Raw genomic sequence first — 23,449 nt, 5'->3', positions numbered from 1 at the left:
GGCGACCACGGGGTCCCGAGCTGAGTCCTGGCATTGCTTCCACTTACTTATGCCAGGCTCCTCACTTTTATCTTTCCTATTTGGCCACCCTCGGCCAACGCTTGTTCTTTTCTGACCCTGACGCTATTAGTTTTCGAGGGCTAAGGGGTCTTCCATTTCCAACCTATACTTCTACTGAGCCGAATATCTCCCGGGATAAGGAGATTACCTTCTATCAATTGCCAACGGCCTTCTAGGAGGGCGGATGAGCGGCTTGAAGGAAGGGCACTCTCTTGCCCTTGGGGTGGGAAACTGCTCCTAAAGGCGGAGGAGCCACAAGGTGGCCAACAGCATAGAATGGAGAAGGCAACGGGAAACCACTCCATTAAAGATCCGGGCGAGTATCCCAAGTATCAACAGCTTATGATGGAAAGCTCTTTGGTTAAATTCTCCGGAGGTAAAATAGTCCCCCATTCGGATCTCCGGGCGGGGACAACTAAAGAGATACCAAAATCCAAAAGCATTAATGTAAGAAGGATAGCAACATGGAACGTCAACTAACTTCTTAAATGTGGTAAACTGGAAAACTTGAAAATGGGAATGAAACGAATGGATATTGATGTACTGGGAGTCTCAGAAATGAGATGGCCAAACGCTGGTGACTTTTGGTCAGGGGATTACAGAATCATACACACTGGAACAGCACAAGACAATCCTGGGATTGCAGGAGTGGGAATTATCCTCAATAAAGAGATGGGGTTAAGAGTAAAAGGATTTGTTCAACATAGTGAGAGGATAATTTATGTCCGATTGGAAACTAAACCAAGAGACACAATCATAATCCGAGTATACATGCCGACTACGAGGCATGAGGATGATGAAATCGACATAATGTATGACCACCTTGAAGAAGTAATTGGCAGAATTAAAGGAGCTGAAAACCTTGTCATCATGGGAGATATGAATGCCGTTGTTGGGGAAGGTAAAGAAGAGGATGTGGCAGGGAATTTTGGATTAGGGTTAAGAAATGAAAGAGGGGATAAACTTGTAGAATTCTGCCAAAGAAATAAACTTTGCATTACAAATACCTTTTTGAATCATCATCCAAGAAGAAGATATACTTGGAAAATGCCTGGTGACATTAACAGATATCAAATTGACTTCATATTAGCGAAGCAAAGATTTAAAAACCAAGTTAAGGACAGCAGATCATATCCAGGCTGTGATGCGGAAAGTGACCACATACTCGTTATGATGACGACTGAACTAAAATTCAAGAACATTAAAAAAAGAAGTACATGTAAATGGGATTTGACAAACCCGAAAAACGAAAATACACTGAAGCACTATCAACTAGAAACAGACAAGAAAACAAATACACAGGGCTGCAATGACATCCAAAGCAGCTGGGAAAAAATAAAAACTGGTATTTTAGAAGCAGCAGAAGAAGTAATAGGAAAAGAAAGGACAGAGAAAAGGAAGGAATGGATCACTAATGACCTACTAAATATGATGGAAGAAAGAAGGAAATTAAAAAATTCTGTGAAGAAGGAAGACAAAGAGAAATACAAGAGTCTGAAAAACAGAATCAACAGAGAGGCCAAAGAAGCAAGAGAAAAATACCTTGCTGATCTCTGTATTTCAGTTGAGGACAACATGAGCAAGGGAAATATCGACAAGGCCTATAAATGTGTGAGACATTGCTTTGGAGACAGAAGAAACAAGTGTAGGGCTGTGATGGATGAAAATGGCAATATGTTGGATGACGATGATGAAGTTGCAAGAAGATGGAAACAATATATAGGAAAACTGTACAGCGGACCAGACCTGTCTGAAAACATCATGGAAGAAGAAACAGAAGTAGATGCACACAACATAGGTGAACCTATATTAAAGGAAGAGTTTGAACTAGCTCTGAAAAAATTGAAAAACAACAAATCGCCTGGTATTGACAATATCCCAGCCGAACTTCTGAAATCTGGAGGAGCAAAACTGAATCAGGAGTTGTATAATCTTGTTTTCAACATGTACGAGCAGGATAAAATTCCTACAGACTTTGAGAAAAACATTATGATCCCCATTCCAAAGAAGGCAAATGCTACAAGATGTGAAAATTATAGGACGCTCAGCCTAGTTACACACGCCTTTAAAATATTAACCTCAATTATCCTAAAACGCATAGAACAAAAAGTCAAAGCTACACTCTCCGAAGACCAGTTTGGATTCCGGAAAGATAGAGGAACCAGAGAAGCAATATTTGCTCTAAAACTAATAATAGAGAAACGACTAGATAAGAACCTGAAAACATACATAGCTTTCGTAGATGTAGAGAAAGCCTTTGATAATGTTAAATGGTATAAGATGTTTGAGGTACTCAAAAAAGTAGGAATAGACCGTAAAGATAGAAAAATGATATGGAACCTGTACAAAAACGTGACAGCAGTTATCCGTGGACGGACAAAACAAGAAGAGGTGCAGATACAGAAAGGTGTCCGACAAGGTTGCGCACTATCCCCTGTTATCTTTAACGTATACATTGAAGAGATGCTGAAAAAAGTAAGGGAAAATTCACAGACAGGTGTAGTAATTCATGGCCAACGAATAGATATGATAACATATGCCGATGATATAGCTGTCCTGGCTGAAAGTGAAGAAGATCTTGTAGTCCTACTGAATAGAATGGATAAAGTTATGGGTGAAGAATATAATATGAGAATTAATAAAGCAAAAACAAAAGTAATGGCATGCGACAAAGAAGATCAAGTGAAAGTCCAAGTTCATGTAGGCAATGAACTGCTTGAACAAGTTGATAAATTTACTTATCTGGGCAGTAATATTACCAGGGATGGAAGGAGCAAGGCAGAAGTGAGAAGTAGAATAGCTCAAGCAAAGGCTGCTTTTAACAAGAAGAAAAACATATTAACATCTAAGAGCATCAGCCTTGAAACCAGGAAAATATTTTTGAAATCATATGTGTGGAGTGTGAAACATGGACTCTCGGGACAGAGGAAGACCAGAAGCTAAATTCTTTTGAAATGTGGTGCTATAGACGCATGCTCAAAATAAAATGGATCGACAAGGTCACAAACGAAGTGGTTCTGGAAAGAGCAGGTGGGAAGAGAAGCTTCTGGAGTTTCATTGTTAAAAGAAGAGTGCAATTTACAGGCCATCTATTAAGACATAAAGGACTCCTGAACACAATCATAGAGGGATATGTCGAGGGAAAAAGACCAAGAGGAAGACCACGACTGAGGTACATGGATCAAATTGTGAAAGATGTGGGATGTAACACCTATAAAGAAATGAAGAGAAAAGCTGAAAGACGCACAGAATGGAGACAAGCTGCCATTGTAGTTGTTGCAAACCAATCCTTGGATTGACCACTACAGAAGAAAACACATGAGGATACTCGAGTAAATATTCAATAATTGATATTAGCATTTCCAGTATCGAAAAACAAGTGAGACCACTTAAAGCAACAAAGCACCAAGCCCTGACAGAATTCACATTAGAATTTCATTGAACACTCTGTGGAATCAGACCCTTTGTTAGATCATATTCATTAAGAATATCTTGTGCAATGAATAATCTCAAGTGAGTGAAAAACAATGTATGTCACTCCTTATTACAAGAAAAGGTAAAAGATGGAGGCTCAAAATTACAGACCAATACAGCTGTGTCTCTTTGGTGCAGGAACTGAGAGCATATTTTAAGCTAAGATATTATGACAGTCCTGGAGAGAAACAAGATTCTCTCAAAAACCACAGCTTGCTTTATTCATACACAACATTTGGCAAAGAACAGAAGTAAGTAAACAAGTAGGTTCCATCTTCCTAGATTTCCAAGCAGTTTTCAACACTGTACAACATTATCAATTACTAATCAAGATATAATCACATAGAGTTTCGTCACAAATAGATAGGCTTAATGAATATTTTATTAATAGAATCCAGTGAGTTATACTAGTGGGCTAATCTTCTACAGAGGTGAAAGTATCATTGAGTGTGCCCTAAGGGAATGTAATAGAATCTGTAATGTTCTCAATATACATAAACAATGTATCAGATAGGATCAGCAGCACTATAAGATTGTTTTCCAATGATGCTGTTGTACTGTCATTGGTCAATCGTAAGAAAATGCTTAGACCTGCACAAAAGTCCCACTTGCCATAATGAAAGGAAACTCTCTTTAAATTGAGATAAATGGAAGGTAATGGCTATAACAAAGAGAAAGATATAAATAGCATTTGATTAACAAGGTTAGTGGTGAACATCTTGAGCATATCACATTGTGTAAGTGTTCGGTGCTAATACTAAGAAGCAATATTTAAGTGGGAGGGTAGTGTAAAATCAGTGTTAGTAAAGACAAATGAAAGACCTGGATTTGTTGGATGGGTTCTAGGAAAATACAGTGCATCTGTAAAGGAAACTGCATACAAGACATTAGCACATTCAATTCTACAGTACTGTTCCAACGTTTGAATTCTTTGTCGAGTGTGCATTAGGACAGACATTGAACGAATTCAGAGAACTTCAGTCAGGACTGTAATAGGTTGGTGGAGCCCATATGAAAGTGTAACAGAAATGCTTGGGGAACTTAAATGGGAATCCTTGAAAGAAAGAGGCATAGTTCTCAAATCCTATTGAGTAAATTTAGAGAAAATGTATTCAAAAAAGAGAGTATAACCATTCTGCTGTTACCATCATATATCTTGTGTAGTAATTGTGAGAACAAGATAAGAGAGTTTAGAGCACATATAAAGGTATATAGATGGACACTTTCCCTCAGTGGATATCCAAATAAAATAAATTGATAATTTTGGTGTGGTGTAGACTCTGTCGTACACTGTACAATAGCTTGCAGATTACATGTGGAGATTTAGATGTTTTTATCTGTCATTTCTTTTTTCTCTGCTCTGTTTGTCAGTCTCTGGTGGCTATGTGTGAGTTTTAAGTTACCTCAAATATACTTCAATACACATGTAATGTTGTCATATGTCAGATATAACCAGTGTAACATGAGGTAACTTCCTGTGTAATTTCCCCTTTTTGGTACTCTTTGTCACTAGGAACTTGCCTTTTATAGTTGGTGGACTAATCATGTTTCAGGATACACTGTTTACCTCATATTTGATGGTATAGTGGATAAAATACTATTTTGCACAGTATTTTTGTGGCCAAGCAGTGGAGACTGAATGGAAGACACTGTAGTGTTTGGGAATGGTTTACCTTTGCAGCTACTTTCTGTTACCTGAATTTTAAGTGACACATTTTAGTCATTGCTGTAAAAGAGATCAAGAAGAAATCTGGCTATAAAACTTTGTACTTCTTTCAGGCTTATGAATGTGAAGTATATCTGTAGCTTGAATTTTTTACTGTTACAAATGTACAGGGTTTGTTCTATTGCAAGCTGAAAAATTAATAGAGATTTCTGTAGATGAACTCCTTGACACCTGTCCATGCCAGAAGTTGATCCAGAGCCTAAAGGCTAAAGTTACTCTCTTAAATAAGAAGTTGTGTGAATTTGAACAACAGCACCTGATGAACAAATGTAGGCCTAAACTAAAAACCAAGGAAAGCTTTCCTGCCATCATTACTCAAAATAGGTTTCAAATTCTCGACGAAATAGTGGAACAAGTTCAGTCCGTGCAAACTAGAAGTAATCCTTCAAGCAGCAAAAAAACTGTCAGTGATAAGTTCAGAAAACACCAAGTCCCAAACTCGTGTGCAAAACATGAAACTGAATGTAAAGAAATCGTCCAAGGAAATGGAATCTGTGAAATTACATGCAAGAAATCGTCCCTAGAGAAAAACAGAAGAAACGATGACAATCAGAAACACAAGCAGGGCCGGATTCTATTATACAGAGACAGCCATGGACGTGAAATAGCGCAAAACATCGCAAATATGCAAGACAACTTTGCAGCGGTAGGCCACATCCAGCCTGGAGCCCCTCTTTCTGCTGTAGTGAAGCCGTGCATGCAGGATTGTGACTCCTTCTAATCCAATGACTGTGTCATTATTATGGGAGGTTCATATGATGTAGCAAGAAATCAAGCAAATGATCCAATTAGACATATGAAAATGGTACTGGGTAAGTTAAATGACACTAAAACAATTGTTGTCAACATTCCACAGAGGCATGATCTTATAAAACAGTCTATTATGAACCGGGAAGTTCATAAAACAAATGACACGATTAAAGCCCTATGTAGTAAATTTCAGAATGTGTATATAGTAGATGTCAGCTATCTAGAAAGGCAGCTGCACACATCTCATGGTCTGCACATGAACAAAAGAGGCAAGAAGATTGTTAGTAGCAAAATTATTGAGGAAGTCAGGCGACATTGTTCACAAAGTGATGAAAAGAAGTCCATTGCCATGGGGTGGTACAACCCACCTCAACAAAATCTGCCACAACACCAGCCACCGCTGGCAAGCCAGGGAAACTTGTAAAGCCTGCTGGCCTCATTGCTTGTCCAAAATTATCCTCTAAGGTCCAGCAGGTAAAACTCAGCCTTAAAATCATACACCAGAATCTTGGTAGTCTTAGAAATAAGCATAATGATCAAGATGTAACTTCACGGATTGACAAACCCGATATATTAGTTGTAACTGAACATTGGTACAGTGAAGCTCTGATTAGCATTAGTCAACCACTGTGTATGAAATTCTGCACAGCCTTCAGTAGAAAAGACAAGACTGGGGGAGGTGTAGCAATTTTCACTGTAAATGAAAGTAATTTTAATGTTATTGATGTGAGTGCCTTCTGCTTGGAAGGAGTCTCAGAATTTGCTGCAATAAACCTAAAATGGGGTAGAGATAACATAACAGTTATCGGTGTTTACAGGCCACCTGCAGCAAATACAGATACCTTTTTTGTAAATCTTTCTGACTTGCTTGTATATATATACACAACATTTTCTGGGCCAAATGGTCATGTAAATATTATAGTTACAGGGGATATAAATATACATTTATTAACAAATGACGTCAGCACCAAAAAGTTACATCGTCTGTGTGATGAATTTAACCAGACCCCACTTATTCGGGAACCCATTAGAGAAATTGGCAATAGTAAAACATGTCTTGACAACATAATAACAAACATGACCCACCTATCCCACAGTGCATCGGTTTTAAAACTAGCCATCTCAGATCACCATGCAGTACAGCTTAAATTGGAGCTTAAATTGGAGCTCCATGACGCCCCCACTGTCACCACAAAGCAACAGTTTGTAACTAAAAGAATAATGTATAATGACAACATAAGTAGGCTAAACTGCATGCTAGCACAAATAAAATGGTTTGAAAATAATAGTTTTTCATATGATACCTTTGCTGCTGACTTCTATTACTGCTTTGATACCACATGCCCAGTTGTAATCACAAAAATGAAACAAACAAAAAATATAAACAAAAATATTTGGGTAAATAGTAATGTCACTGAAGTGAGGGAAAAATTAAAACTACTCCACAGTGCAATGCTGAATAATAGAGAGATTCCTGAGGTAAAGGAAGCCTTCAAAATATATCAAGCACACTGTAAGGACTTACTCTCACAGACCAGGAGCAACTATGTTGCAAATAAGCTTCATCACTCACACAACGTAACTGCTGGCATGTGGGCAGTCATAAACAGTTTCACAAATCCTGTATGGACTTTACTATTAACCACAATGGTATGCTCATAAAAGACCAACTGGAAATTGCAAATATTTTTAATGAATATTTTTCTTCCATAGGGGAAGCCATAAATGACAAACATAAAAACATGCACTACAGTTTTAAAAGTAATACATGTGACCATAGTATATATCTAGCCCCCACAAACGGTGCAGAAATAATGGGCATCATTAGCTCTCTAAAACCCTCTAATTCAGCTGGGCATGATGGCCTAAATACTAATGTTTTAAAAGCCTGTAGCCAAAATGTCTCTGTACCTCTGTCTGCAGCAGTCAACAATATAATAGAATCAGGCACCTTTCCAGACAGACTCAAAATAGCACATGTAACACCCATTTTTAAGAAAGGTGACAACAACAAAATAGAAAACTACAGACCAGTCTCAATCCTACCTGTCTTTTCCAAAATAGTTGAGAAAGTTATATACAACAGGATTATAAACTTTCTTAACAAACACAACCTGATGTTCAAAAATCAAAATGGATTCCTAAAAGGTAAATCAACTAGCACTGCAGCTGCTCAACTAATTGAAGAGGTGATAGGGGGTATCGAAAACAAGGAACATGTGGCAGGTGTATACCTAGACCTGGAAAAAGCCTTTGATTGTGTGAACGTTGACATCCTATTAGACAAGCTATAGAAAATGGGCATTAGAGGCGCTGCTTATGACCTAATAAAGAGTTATATGAGCAATAGAAAACAGTTTGTTCTACTTAAAATGGAAAGTGGTGTCTACAAATCAGAGATCACGTGCATAAAATATGGTGTGCCCCAGGGCTCGGTGTTGGGCCCCCTTCTCTTCTTTGATCTATGTAAATGATATTAAATACTGTACTATAAAGTCCAAAATTGTTCTGTATGCCGATGACACGTCCATTGTATGTAAAAAGGAATCATGTAATGAACTAGAGGCTGAGTGCAATAATGTGACAAAAGAAATTGTTCAGTTTTTTAATGAAAGCCACTTAAATGTAATCACCAGTAAAACATGTTTGATGGAGTTTAACAAAAGTAGTTTGAATAATGAAATTAAATTATACATGGGCAACGAATTGGTAAAGAAAGAGTCTAGTGTAAAATTCCTTGGCATAACAATCACCGAGCGAGGTGGCGCAGTGGTTAGCACACTGGACTCGCATTCGGGAGGACGACGGTTCAATCCTGTCTCCAGCCATTCTGATTTAGATTTCCCGTGATTTCCCTAAATCGTTTCAGGCAAGTGCCGGGATGGTTCCTTTGAAAGGGCACGGCCGATTTCCTTCCCCATCCTTCCGTAACCCAAGCTTGTGCTCCGTCTCTAATGACCTCGTTGTCGACGGGACGTTAAAAAACACTAACCTAACCTAACCATAACAATCCAAAGCAACTGAAATGGGACACACATATTGACTCCCTAGCAACTAAGTTGTCAAAAAATATATGTGCAATCAGTACTATTAGCAAGTTCTGTAGAGACATCGTAGTCCTAAAGACTGCATACCATGCTCTTTTCTCCTCTCCCTTGAACTACGGTATTGAAATTTGGGGGGGCAACAACCAAAGCTAATCTAGATAAGCTACTCATTCTTCAAAAAAGAGGTGTGAGAATAATCTGTGGAGCAAAATATAGGGAATCTTGTCGCAACTTGTTTCCAAAAACAGAGGTGTTAACTGTTATAAACACATACATTCTAAAAGCCATATTGCTTGTGAAAAGACTGCACCCAAACACTTATTCAGATTTCCACCATTACAATACTAGAAATAAAGAAATATTTTACATTGGCAGCCACAGAACAGCACTTTACGAAAGGGGGCCTCAGTACGCAGGTATAAAATTAGCTAATGCACTGCCTAGTGCAGTCATGGCTCTTCCTACAATTAAACTGAAACATCAACTTAAGAAATTTTTAGTAAAACACCCTTTCTACTCATTAGAAGAGTACCATACTTATGTGAAGAACAACAAATGCTTTGTGAAATTATGTGAATAGAAATCAGTAAACATCTTATTGTGATTTTGTTGTAAATTAATGACGTATTCAGAAGAATGTGTCTTGTGTATTGTACAAATAACTTTAATCATTACTGTTTCTTTGTACATGTGCAGTGTACCATTCGATGTTGAATAAAGCTATTATTATTATTATTATTATTATTATTATTACATGTCAGCATTGAATGAAGAAAATATGGGAATCTGAAACATCACAATGGACTCCGTGTGCAATCTTGAGAAGACAAAGTCTGCTATAATGAATGCTGTGAATGATGAAGTCTCCACAAACACTGATACATCCTCAAGTTAACCATTTACTTTCTTATTGTTTGAATACTATAATCTTCATAACATTTCCTTTTTGTATTATATTCTTAATGGATGTGACATCAAGTCCTCCCTAATCTGATTTAAGTTAGTTAATTTTCTCATTTATAATGTCTCAGCATGTCCCAACACTTTTACTATAATCTAGAAATTTGTGCAACTCCAACAGGCTTCACAGATTCTCAAAACAATTTTCATTTAAAAGAAAAGCTATAGGCACGGACAGCCTCTATTTGAAGTCTTTCTACACTTTTCCTCTCTCTCTCCTCCCCCCCCCCCCCCCTCTCTGCCTCTTACAAACAGACTGATGGAAAAAAATTGCAACACCAAGAAGCAGTTGTGTGACATAAAAAAAAGATCATAAATGTGTATTCAAATTGCCCATCACTCACACAAGAGTGGTGTTAGTAGCACCACTACGAGGATGCAAAGGAGGCTTACTTCAAATACATGCTGTAACAGTTGTGGGTGTTAGTTACCTTTGAAATTGGACATGGTGAATTGATGTTAATCAAGGATGCCTTTAAGGTGTCAAAGATGCCGTTATCAACACCTCACTGAGTTTGAACAAGATTGTGTAATAGGGCTGTGAGAAGCTGGATGTTCCTCACGTGATATTGCAAAGACCTGGCACGAAAGCAGCCACTGTACATGACTGCTGGGAGTGATGGTCACGAGACTGTATGTTCACAAGAAGACTGGATTCCGGATGGTCACATGGCACTACTGCGAAGGAAGACCATCTTGTTTAGTGTATGGCTCAGTCACATCGTACTGCATCTGCAGCCACAATTTGAGCAACAGTTGGCACCAGACACAACTAGCAGTTACAAACCAGTTACTGCAAGAACAGCTCCGAGCCAGACTCCATGTAGCACGTATTTCACTGACCCCAAACCACCACTACTTGTGACTTCAGTGGGGTCAAGCAATAGTTCATTGGAGGGCAGGGTGGAGATCTGTTGTTTTTTCTGATGGAAACTGGTTCTGCCTCGGTGCCAGTGATGGCTGTGTGTTGGCTAGGAGGAGGCCAGTTGAGGACCTACACCCAACCTGTCTGCATGCTAGACACAGTGGACCTAAACCTGGAATTATGGTCTGCAGTGTGATTTCTTATGACAGCAGGAGCACTCTCGTGGTTATCCGATGCATCCTGACTGCAAAAAGGGTATGTCCATCTGGTGAATCTACCTGTTGTGCTGCCATTTGTTAACAGCATTTCAGGGGGTTTTCCAACAGGGCAACAATTCGCTCACATACTACTGTTGTTATCCAACATGCCCTACAGAGTGTTGACATGTTGCCTTGGCCTGCTCGATCACCATATCTGCCTCCAATCGAGCACATATGGGACATCATCATACAAAAACTTCAGTATCAACCACAACAGCATTAACTGTCCCTATATGGACCTGACTAAGTGCAACAGTTATGGAACTCCATACCACAAACTGGTTTCCAACACCTGTATAACACAATGCTTGCATGTTTGTGCGTTTGCATTCAACATTCGATGGTTACACTGGTTATTAATGCAGGTGGCAGTACTAGCAGTCGAGGGTGTATAAAATTTGCTAAGGAGAGGTGGAAAACAGAGCAGTGTTCTCATAGTGCAGGCGAAGGGTGGAAGCATTTACAAAATAGCTAAGTTTGTAAGTTGTTTGTGTGCCATCATAGTTACAGTATTCCGTGCATAGCAAAATGACACTAACCAAAATTGGCGTCAAGGCAACTGTGGTGCACCATGGACCATAGATGACAGGGGAGAATGACAGTTGCAGAGAAGTCTACAGGAGAATAGACATAAAACTGCAGAACAGTTGAGCTCCCAGATGAACCAAGGGGCTACCAACAGTGTCTCCTTGATGAACATTCTCTGAACATGGCTGTATATGGTTCTCCACAGCAGGCAAGTAGTTCATGCACCCATTCTTACTACTGTCCATCAGTGACAAAGGCTGGAATTTGCATGGCTATACCACAACTGGAAGTCTATTTAAAGATGACAGGTGGCCCATTTAGATGAATCACAATTTATACTCTATTGGACAAATGGCCATTGGCGTGTACTGCCTTGCAATAATCGTCAGAAGCGTCCAGGCCAGAGAAGGGAATGTTATGGTCTAGGGAATGTTTACCTGGCATTCCCTGAGTGATCTCATCATTCTGGAAGGCACAGTGAATCAACACAAGTATATATCTATCCTTGGTGACCATGTCCACCCCTACATGCATGTTTCTTTTTTTCCCCAGCATGATAGCATCTACCAGCAGGACAATGCAATGTGTCACACAGCTCACCATGAATGTGTGTAATTTGAAGAGCACCAAGATGAGTTCACAGTCTCTCCTTGCCATCAAACTTCCCAGATTTAAACTCAATCGAGAATATGTGAGACCATCTCAATCAGGCTGTTTGTGCCATGGATCGTCAACTGAGAAAACTGCTGCAGCTGGCCATGGCATTGGAGTCAGCATGGCGCCTCGTCCCTGTCGGTACCTTCCTGAACCTGACTGACTCTTTCTGCATGTCCACACTCCAAAAAGATTGTTATTCAGACTTCTAACAGGAGGTCACATTAATGTGACAGGATCATATATCAATTAAATGAAACACTTTTTGCCTTGTTACACAAAACTTTATTATTTTTGTACAACCTAGGTTTCTGGTTGTATGCCAACTTTCCGGTACACACCAATTCCAAATATGGCAACCAAGCAAAGATAAAAACATGTCAACTAATTTATCTATAAATGCTCAACTTAAACTATGAAAGTTATCTTTGTTGATTATTTTGGTAGGGTTAAATTTATATTGTCACCTTAGGACACTCATTAATAGAGCATTCCTCTATGAATAAATGTACACTGGAGTGCAGATATGTATACAGGAAAGGGTATTTGTACAATTATCTACTTACTAGCTGAGGTGCCTGGTTTTACTCAGGGAGTTTATGTGAGATTGTGAGGTAGCTGGAATAAAAGGATAAATTTTATAAAGTATAAGAGGTAAAAAAATTATACTGAAAACATATTCTAACTACTTACAATACTTGTTAAAGTATAAGAGGCAAAAAATGTTGTTGAAAACCTATTAAATTTACAATATTTGTTTATAAACAACATTTTCCATTTTGTTATCCACGGTATACATGTACAATTTTTTTTTAATTTCCTGCTCAAGAGCAAGATATGTATAGGTAACCGTGAGAGAAGCAGAAGTCTTTGAGGTTGATGCCATAATATTTTAATGGATGTTGCAGGGCATCATATGAATGGTGTACCTCTGCAATGCATTGTAGTCCTGCTCTTCTTCACTGTACAATTATATCACAGCTTGTGTTTTCATTGTCCAAAATTACAATGGAGACTTTGTTATCTGAGGTGAATTAAATCGATGTAGCTTTGTAGTCAGCAGAAATCATTTGGTCTAGTGCTGTTTCAAAACTGTGTATCAGTTGTGTATCAATTTATGTGGAACTGCTTCCAGTGGCGGTAACTTAATTTTTCCAGTCATGCAACAGAATCCTCATGTTTCTCTACAGAATTTTTTCACATTGCAAAACTGGCAGATTTTATCCATATCTCCAGTTCTGATGTGTTTGTTATATTCTTTTGTTGGGTCGTAATGGAATGCTTGATTTGATAGGTTTTACCCAGCTCACTTGTCTTTGCCCCTGATTCTCCTAGGATAATATTTTCATGGCTGGCTTGAGTTCACAGTCTTTTATTATAAGACTGTGTTCCAATCCTTAATTCTTCCATCTGTTCATTTTGGTATTCTTCAGTTTCTCTTCTTCTCACAGTCCTCATTGTTGCTCGTTGGGAAGCTAAACGTGCTCACGCTCTTCGTCAGTTTCGTTTTTCACTGTTCATTCAAATTTTGCCATTTTGCTTCAGAACTGGCAAGATCTCCTCCTCTTTTATATTTGGGCATTGTCTAAATAAATCAAATCAAAATTTTATTAAAAAATACACTAAGTACACTTCATACACTTTTCACATTTTTCGATTTATATTCAGTCACTGACTTCTCACATCACTGTTTGTTTTTATTCACTCACTGCACTAATTTTTTAGTTCCTCCCTTCGTCACTGACATTTGAACCCATGAATGGTCTTGCTTTATATACCCCTACCAATGGGTAGCCCCACCAGTGGTGAATTCCAGAATGTACCAAAACGGCTTCAAGGGGTCCACAATGTTCCAGAACATTCCATAACATTCGCGAGTGTTCTGGAATGTTCCACAACGATCTGGGATGTTCCCAAACATTCTGGAATCTTCCCGAATGAATAATTGAATTGAGTTTATGTAGCTATAATTTTTACTGTATTCTTGGGAATTGGTAATAGAAATGAGATGGTGGATCATGTGGAATGCTGCAAGTTTGTGAGCTGTTGGATGTAAAGAGCTGAAATGAATGTGTCAGTAGAGGAGTCTTTCCGTTAAATGTTAAATTTATGGTTGCCATTTCCTATCTCTAAGTTGAAGTCTAGGAAATTAATGGTGGAACCCCCTAACATCTCATATAGACTTTTATGTCAGTATGCCACTGGTTACTATTTTCCATGAAGTTCTGGAGCTGTCTAGTGGAACCTTTCCACATAGAAAGAAGATTACCAACAAACATATCTGTACCAATATACTCAACGTTTTACCAGTAGTTCACTCTTAAGAGAACATAGTTGAATCAATTAAAATTTTAGTTTTATGATGAGTTTGGGAAAAGAAAGTAACACATGTAGAAATCTACATGTATGCAGAAGTCCAACACAACTGTGAATTGGCTTGGAGATCACTGCTGTGTTGTAGAGAGACCACTCCTGCAGTAATAGTAAATGGAACAGTTTGTGAGGCTGCTGACATGACACTCAAGTACAGAAAGGGCAATGTGCATAACAGCAGTGCATTCAGTTGCATCTGGGTTGAGGGTCTCCAACACATGTGACACTCCATCTCCAAAGCCATGCAGACATTAAGCTTCTTAATTGTCACCATGTCAATGGTGTACTGTGAGTGTCTTGCTACAGCAGAAAATTGGTGGTCCCAGAGGCAGCTGCCATTGTCAGTGACATGCTGATAAAAGTGTTGCCATTAACAGATTAATTGTAACAATGGATACACAGACTATAGAACAGCAAAATTTTGTACATGGCTGCACGTTCAGAGACCGTGAATAGTTACAAATTGTGATGGCGAGCCACTATGGGCTGCTCGTTAGTTACGCGGTTACAGGTTGCAACCTGTAACAGAGTAAGTAATGAGCAGATATTTAAGATAAAAATTGTGGTGGCGAGCCACTAATGGTTGCTCGTTACTTATGCGGTTACAGGTTGCAACCTGTAACAGCGTAAGTAATGAGCAGTCCTTAGTGGCTCGCCATCACAATTTTTTATCTTAAATATCTTTGTGACTAATGCGCTTTTGGCATATTTATTATTTTATAAATGACATATAAGTACTGCCAGTCTTTCACAATGATACTGTACTTATACTCTGTATCATACGTTTTTAGTCATAATTCTGTGACCATGTTATAGACCATTCTTAGATTTAAATTCTGAGGAAGACACTCCTAGCAGTGTTGAAACCTGGTTAATTTGTTAAAAATAGTGACCAAGGGTTGTTTTCTTTCAATTGTAGCTATAGTACAGCCTATCAGTCATCAATCCAATCTTTGACAATAGCAACTGGTAAGCACCCACAACCACCTCCTCGCTGTGGGGTACAGAAGTCACCAACCCACATTTTTGTCTCGGTTCACAGCCATGTCACATGGCATGGGTATGGAAACCCCTCCAATGGAGACTGGGACTATAAAAAAAGTTTTCCTGCATAAATGAGGCATGATACCTAGTGATGGCTGGGTACAAATATCAAACTTGCCAACTGGGTACCTATGTGAGGGATGTTTACACTGCATGAAGTGGGATCCCTCCATCTCTTTCTTACGGAAAACAATAAAGTAACCTACTTTACTTGCATCTCACTGTTCACCTGCAGCAACCTAAGCAGAATATGTATGCCTTAGACCCATCTGTGACCAAACTTTGCTAGTTGTGGAGAGCATTTTAGATAGTAGTTACATGTTCCATAGATCATTTGAACAATTCTTCTATCAAAATGATGCGGGACAGGTAACTTTATAGGATATGTATACATGATTAGTGTTACCATTAATGAACACATTATTATTTTTAGTCCTACTCATGCAGCCACACATTTTTAATGTATATATACTGGCTACCAGTTACTAAGTAGAAATCTGTCAATGGTATAGAAGTAGTTGTCAAGGAGAAATGATTTACAATCAGATTTCAAACTTGCTTCGCTACCTCTGCAACATTTTTTGTTACTGGACAAATGATCAAAAGTTTTTGCTGATGCATACTGACATCCTCTCTGAGCCACTGACAGCTTTAATAATGGGTAATAAAGGCCATTTGCCCCTCTAGTGTTCCAGGTATGTACCTCGCTGTTCTTCTCAAATTGCAGTGGATTATTAACGACAAACCTCACTGGCCAACATACGTATTTTGACGGTGCAGTTAAAATGCCTAGCTCCTCATAGAGGTACCTACATGATGTCTGTGGGTGAACACCACATATTATTCGCTCACTTTTGTGCACTTAACACTTTTTTTCAGTGATGGTTGCCCCAGAAAATTATTCCATATGACATTACTGAACAGAAATACACAGGATGTTGATATGCTTTTTTCCAAGGTCAGCAATTACGGAGAGAGCAAAAGTAGCTGAACTTAATTGTTTGAGAAGCTCGGTAAAAATCTTCTTCCAATTCAAGTTTTCGTCAATATGTATACCCAAAAATTTGGAACATTCTACCCTACCTATTGACTCCTGCTCATATGATAAATCAATTGTTGCTAGACTATCCATTTTACAGAACTGAATGTGGTAAGTTTTTTCCAAAATTCAGGGAGAGTCCATTTTCAGATAACCACTTAATAACTCTTTCGACAACTTCATTTACCAACTCTTTGGTTGCTTTGTCTCTAATGGGATTTATTATAATATATCTTCTGTAAAAAGTACTATTTTGCTTGCTGAATGTTAAGGGGAAGGTCATTCACATACATAAGGAATAGGAGTGGTCTAAAAATTGAACCCTGTGGGTCTTCCTTTATGATTTCACCCTCCCCCCCCTCCCCCCCAGTCACTAAAATTTTCTACCTTTCTGACATTATTATTCAGCACAACCTTCTGCATTCTGTTTACCAAGTATGATTCAAACTAGCTACGAGTAAAGCCATCAATTCTACAATCATGAATTTTTCTGCAAGAGTATCATGGTCTACACATTCAAACACCTTGGAAAGATCACAGAAAATACTAACTGGCAATGTATTATTATTTAAGGCTTGTACTGTTTGATGAGTGAATGTATAAATAGCATTCTCAGTCGAGCAACCTTTCTGAAATCCAAACTGTGATATGCTAAGTACGGTACCTTGTTTCCGCTTAAGTATGCGACTACTCATGGATACATTATTTTCTCAAATATTTTGGGGAAAGTTGTCAGTAAGGAAATAGACAACAACTGTTTCAGTCTGTTTCATCACCTTTCTTATGAAGTGGTTTAATAATTGCATATTTTAAACTGTCTGGAAAAATTCACTGTGCCAGTGATGCATCGCATGTCTCACTAAGGACAGTACTTATTAAATTGTAATAACTTTTCAGAATTTTGTTTGAAATTCCACCAACCGTACAAGAGCTTTTGTTTTTTAGAATTTTTAGAATTTTATTAATTTCAGTGAAGGATGTTGGGTGCTATTTCTAGTTGCTTAAAGTTTTGTGGAATGACATTTTTAATATAGTGTCTTGCTTCCTCAACTGAACCATTTAATCCTGTATTTGCTGCTTCAGTTTCCAGCTGTTGTGAAAGCCTATTTGAAAACATATGATCATATTCTTGTACACTAGTCTGAACACTGCTTACAGATGTACTCACAATGTAACTTTTTCCCCTCTCTTTTATTTCAGTCAATAGATACTGCCTATACAAGTCCATATTGTCAACCATAAACCCCACAAGTAAGTAGATGTTCTGCAAGTCAATGTAAGAATATTTCACTTGTTTACACGGAGGTCAACAAAAGGTCTGTGAGTTGTTATTATGAGCACTCTGGATTGCTTTAGAGCTAAAAATATTCTTTACTTCGATTGATAAGGTTCCAAATACTATGACATCATGGAATGAAAGTACGCTCAGAAAAAATCTCTGTGAATTGAGAAGACTCAAAATACTATTCACATGACAGCATGAAATGAAAGTATGCTCAGAAAAAAGTCTGTATTTTACAAAAAGTTAACAACATTCTAAACATCAAAGTACCTGTTTTCAGCTTAGCTACACTTGCCAGTATTTTGAACAACTGTGATTGAGAGACATAGTAAGTCATGTGATAGAGATAAATTAACAGCAATTAATTCACCTATAAAAAGCCTTTTGCTTGAAATATACAAAAACTTTAGTCAAAGATCTTACAGGAATCCTGGAAAATTCAAATCTTGTGTAAATTGATTCCACAGTTTGATTACACGAGCAACCTCAGCATTGAAACACATTTTAAACAGCTGCAAATGGGTAGAACAACTTTCCTGACAGAATTTCTCATAGGTTTTACTTTTGGCACACTGCAGAACAGCTACTTTTCAAACTAATATTCATCAAAAATCTCTGCTGCAGTTAACACTACCACATCAGGTGACTTGAAAACATTGAAAGTCACATCCATTTATAAAATAAACTGATGCTTGAAATTATATTCAATATCTCAAATGTCTGCGAGTTGAAGGACCATGTGACATATTCTAAGCTTGAACAAACTGATACTGTTTCACAAATGCAGCCACTCTTACTAAAACTAAACATGAATAGTGGAAAGTTCAGGTAGGAATCAATAAAAAATAAACACAAGTTTAGGAAGTATCAGTCTCGTAAAACAGGGCTAATTATCTTTATAAATAACATCTTGCAAGCTTTGGACCCAAAGGAACACACACTTTTTGCCTTCCTCAATTTCCAAACATATTCAACACTGTACTAGTGTTAATATAGTAACAAAAATTATCAATTTTTGACAATATAATATAATACAGATGCAGACTCTTTAGAGCAATACACCAACATTCTCACCTCAGCCTTCAGTTGATGAATTACCCCACCAGCCTAGTTAATAATCAGATTTCCTGTGTCATCACATCCAATCCTGGTACTGCTGATCCCTCCAAAACACAACTTTGGAGCACACCACTTGTCACTCAGTATTATCCTGCTCTTGAATGTATTAATCAGCTATGCCAACAAGGCCATGACTTCCTAAAAATCATGCCCTTAAATGAGATCCATTCTGTCTGAGATTTTGCCCACCACACCTAGAACAGATTTTTGTTGTCCTCCCAATCCCCACAATATTCTTGTCAGACCCTAAAATGCTCCTTTTGCACCCATGTGCCTACCCTATGGTTCTTGCGCCTGTGACTGTCCCTGATGCATGACTTGCCCCATGCACCCTCCTACCACCACATATATAAGCCCTGCAAATGGCAAAACTATCAAAGGGAGGGCCACCTGCAAAACGATATGTCATATACCAGCTGTTATGTAAACACTGTTTGGCCTTTCACATCGGCATGACTACTACCCAGTTTTCACTTGGGATGAATGGGCATAGGCAGAGGGCATATACTGGCAACACACAATATCCTGTTACAGAGCATTTCTACAACATGACAGTCATGAGCTTGGTGCCTGTTTCACCACAAGTGCCATGTGGATACTTTCTCCTGACACCAGTTTCTCAGAACTCTGCAGATGGGAACTAGCACTACAACATGTCCTTGGTTCCTGCCACCCACCTGGCCTCAGTTTACATTAATTTATTCCATCTCAGCATTTCTTCACATTAACTACTCCTTCCATCAGTCCATTTTTGTTTTCTACATCTTTAATTTTCTGACCCCTCTATTTTTCACTGCCCCCCTCCCACCTCTGTTACAGACAGTGTACTTAGCTTTTCACTCTTATCAACTCATGCACAATGTTTTAGAAATAATCTCGGCATATTACCCTGTCTTCCAACTTTAAGCTCTCAGGTTTTCAAGTCTCGTCTGCTGCAATCCCCGAGAACCAGTCCTTCCTTTTCATCCAATCCGGTAAGTCTCCCCTGACCCGGGATTCTGAGTAACTTTTCTAAATTCCACCCCTTTTTCCTAAAGCTCTCCAGTTCCTTTCCCTTCACCCCTCTTCACTCCCCTTCAACTCTTCTGTTGGAAGAAGGAGCCACTGGCTCCAGAAGCTTCCATAAGTAAAAGCTTTTTTGATATGTGTGTTCTCCTGCCGCCACTTGGTGAGTAGATTTTTTTATCGACTGTTTTAGTGTTGACTGACAACAAATATATAAGCAATGCACTGAAAGTAGGGCAACAGGGCCATAATATCTTTATTGACTGATGTAAATCATTCAAACTGCACAAGTTGTAGTGACTCTTGCTACTCAACATACCTTCAACAAAAGTGACACTTTTTTTGCCATCACTGAATCCAACTCATGAACCCTTTTTGAAACAAAACTCTTAGTGCACTGTCATATCTCTCTCTTCACAGTCACTTTCACCCAGTCCCTGAAGACCGTCCTTCATTCAATCAAAATGTGGAAATTGTACAGCGCCACATATCAACTGTTGGTGGATTTTAGGTACATACCACTATATGAGGTAATACCCAAAAAGCGACCTTTAAAAAAATCTATAATCCTCAATTTCTTTAACAGAATTACATTATCACCTCCAAATTACTCTCTATTACACATAAGACAGTTGTCCAATCAGTGAATCGATCATGAAAACATTTTTACACTCATGTTCAGTGATGACTGACACCTCCTCTCTCTCTCTCTCTCTCTCTCTCTCTCTCTCTCTTTTTTTTTTAAAGCACCTCTACGTTATCAGATTGGTGTTACTTCATCCCATGGGTCTAGGTCAGGTGAGTAATGTGAGTGGGGCTAGGGAGTCATGCTGATTCTGAACCTTAACTGACATCTTGAATGACTGTGAGAGCAAGATCATTATCATGGTGGAAAAATCAGTACTTTGCCTGTCACAGACTGGGCCTGAGTATCCTGTTATACAGTCTTCCCAGAACCTCCAGACAGAAAACTTGATTACTGGTCTGACTTTGTGGAATGAACTCTGAATGTATATCCTTGGATAAAAGAAAAAATTAGAAACTCCACAGTGCATATCAAACAATGTACAAAAAGTTAGATTACTATCACTTACAAATAAGCTTTCAGCCACAGCCTTCATCATAAAAAAGAGAAACAATGCCATTCATTCACACATGCAAGTACACCTTACACACACGACAGCCAACTCTGGCAGCTCGGACCAGAATGCCAATGCACTTGCTTGTGTGAATGAATAAATGGTGCATGTTTCTCTTTCTTTTTCTAATGAAAGACTGTGGCTGAAAACTTGTGTGTAAGTGTCTTTTAATTGTGCCTGTCTGTAACTTAACATGTCTTGTATATAGTATGTAGCAAGCTATGTTAGAAAAAAGAAAATGCTATTCTTTTAAAGCATGGCATTCTTCCACTTGATGCTCTTTTTGCGGTCCAGTCATAGCCCCATGCACAAATCTGGCAGCATCTGTTCTCATCCCCAAATCTTTTGTTGAATATTCATTGGACCAAGCTCCACAACAGTTCAGTTAAGTCTGACACATGTTCAATGGTCTACTGTGTGTCTTCAGTACAAATTCACAACTTTTTTTGACAATTATGTCTGCCTGGGCAGCTGACAGATGTCCAGAATAATGTTTGTCATCAGTCGACATGCCACCATTTTTTTAGTGAAAAAACCACTCATATACTTGAATTTTTTCCATAGAGTCCTCCTTGTAAACTGCTTTCATCATCACGGCAGTTTCTGAGCATATTTTCCAGAGCAGCTAGCAAAATTTCACAGTTGCACATTGTTCAATTACACCCACCAAAATAACTAATGAGGAGAGAGCAAAACAGCTACAGTGAAAAAATCAGTTACTTTCACACAAAATCTTCCCAAGAGACATCAGGTGCAGCTTGCATGGAGGTGCATGACAAAACCACTAGCGAAAAAATGCATAGTATTCAAGTTTACCCATACTGTCATTTGGCTGAAATTTTATAAGGCTCTATGGCATCATTTGAACAGAGCCACATGTCACATTAGCTGAGTATCTCAGAAAAAGGTGGCATTTGTCCTCACCTCGGTGGCAATTAAACAAAGTTTGCCACCGGGTGGGCTCAAAACACCAACCTCTCGGTTAACAGCTGAATGTGCACAGTGCTGTTCCGGAAACTTTTGGGTACTCGTAATTTTCTGGTCATGTGATTTGAGTTTACATTGCAATAGTTAACTGGTATAGTTTTCATTCTTAAGCATTCACCCCCCCCCCCCCCCCCTCAATGGCCTCTCAAAGAAATCTTTTAGTTATACTTTTCAGCCTCAGGTCAAATATAATTTTAAAAATTCATTAACAAAACATATACTTGTTCCCCAAGGGACGTGCCTTTAGTCTCTAAGCTGCTGGAATGCCTTAACATGTAGTTTACTATTGTCAGTACAGCAGAGTTCCACTAAATTAAGGTGATTACACCCTTGTCATCCCAAAAAACAGTCACCATGACTTTTCATATTCTTAGGTCTTGGAGGTCTTCCATGAACTGACTCTTTGTTTCTCAATCATAAAGATATGACCACATTTCATCTATGCCACCAGATCACAAAAATGTCAGTTTCTTCAAGCAGATCACAGCAGACTTGCCCCCTTGTCTTTCTGAAATTGAGTGTTGTCTAATGAAGTACCCCTTTTAGACATATTCTTTTTGATAACATAAGCATTGCACCACCTCATGTATGACATTGTGACCACAGTTCAAATATGCAGCAAGGTAAGAAATTGTGACATATTAATCCATACAAATCAATTGTCCACTTGCAGAAAATTTGTGTCATGTGGCTGTTTAATAGTCTCCTGCTGTGATATTTGTATTTAATGTTGGTTTCACCTAATGTATACATTTTCATCCACCTGTTCTCACTGGTCTGGTCAATGCTGTCACCTTCGTATGCATGTCAGACAGGTTTCACCACATCTTCATCAAGAACTCAGTGCTTCTGCTTGGAATCCATTATTCACCTAGATAGAAAAAAAAAAGTTTCTGAAATACCTGTACAGAGTAAGAGTTACTCCAACTACATGAGCAATTTGAACAATCTACATCGCCTTAGAAACAAATTATGGCCTATTTTCTATTATTTTTGGTACAGTTCTCACACAAATAAACAAAGTATATATACAAGTAAGTGACTCCTTCAAAGAATGCTCGGATGTTCTCATTTACAAGTAACATGTGAAATACAGGAAGAAGCACACTCTAGTTACTCATCAAACATGCTGTTACC

At 38.4% G+C, this 23,449-nt stretch overlaps 1 protein-coding gene across 3 annotated transcripts in view; it reads right to left on the bottom strand.

Annotated features, from left to right (window-relative positions):
• The window catches only part of LOC126176817 (uncharacterized), a 90,029-nt gene that overhangs the window by 7,743 nt on the left and 58,837 nt on the right, over positions 1-23,449 (bottom strand). Inside the window, exon 3 of one of the 3 annotated variants that reach the window (XR_007535665.1) lies at positions 12,891-12,942. The exons of 1 other annotated variant lie outside the window; for it this stretch is intronic. The gene's annotated coding sequence lies outside the window, so the exon portion shown is untranslated. Of the gene's footprint in view, positions 1-12,890; positions 12,943-23,074; positions 23,184-23,449 lie in introns of those variants that run through there. One more of the 3 variants, XR_007535666.1, reaches the window with a different exon arrangement.

Source organism: Schistocerca cancellata, chromosome 3, assembly GCF_023864275.1.
Source record: "Schistocerca cancellata isolate TAMUIC-IGC-003103 chromosome 3, iqSchCanc2.1, whole genome shotgun sequence".
Lineage (NCBI taxonomy): Eukaryota > Metazoa > Arthropoda > Insecta > Orthoptera > Acrididae > Schistocerca > Schistocerca cancellata.
Note: the sequence above shows the minus strand (reverse complement) of the source record. Positions and strands in the feature narration are given on the sequence as shown.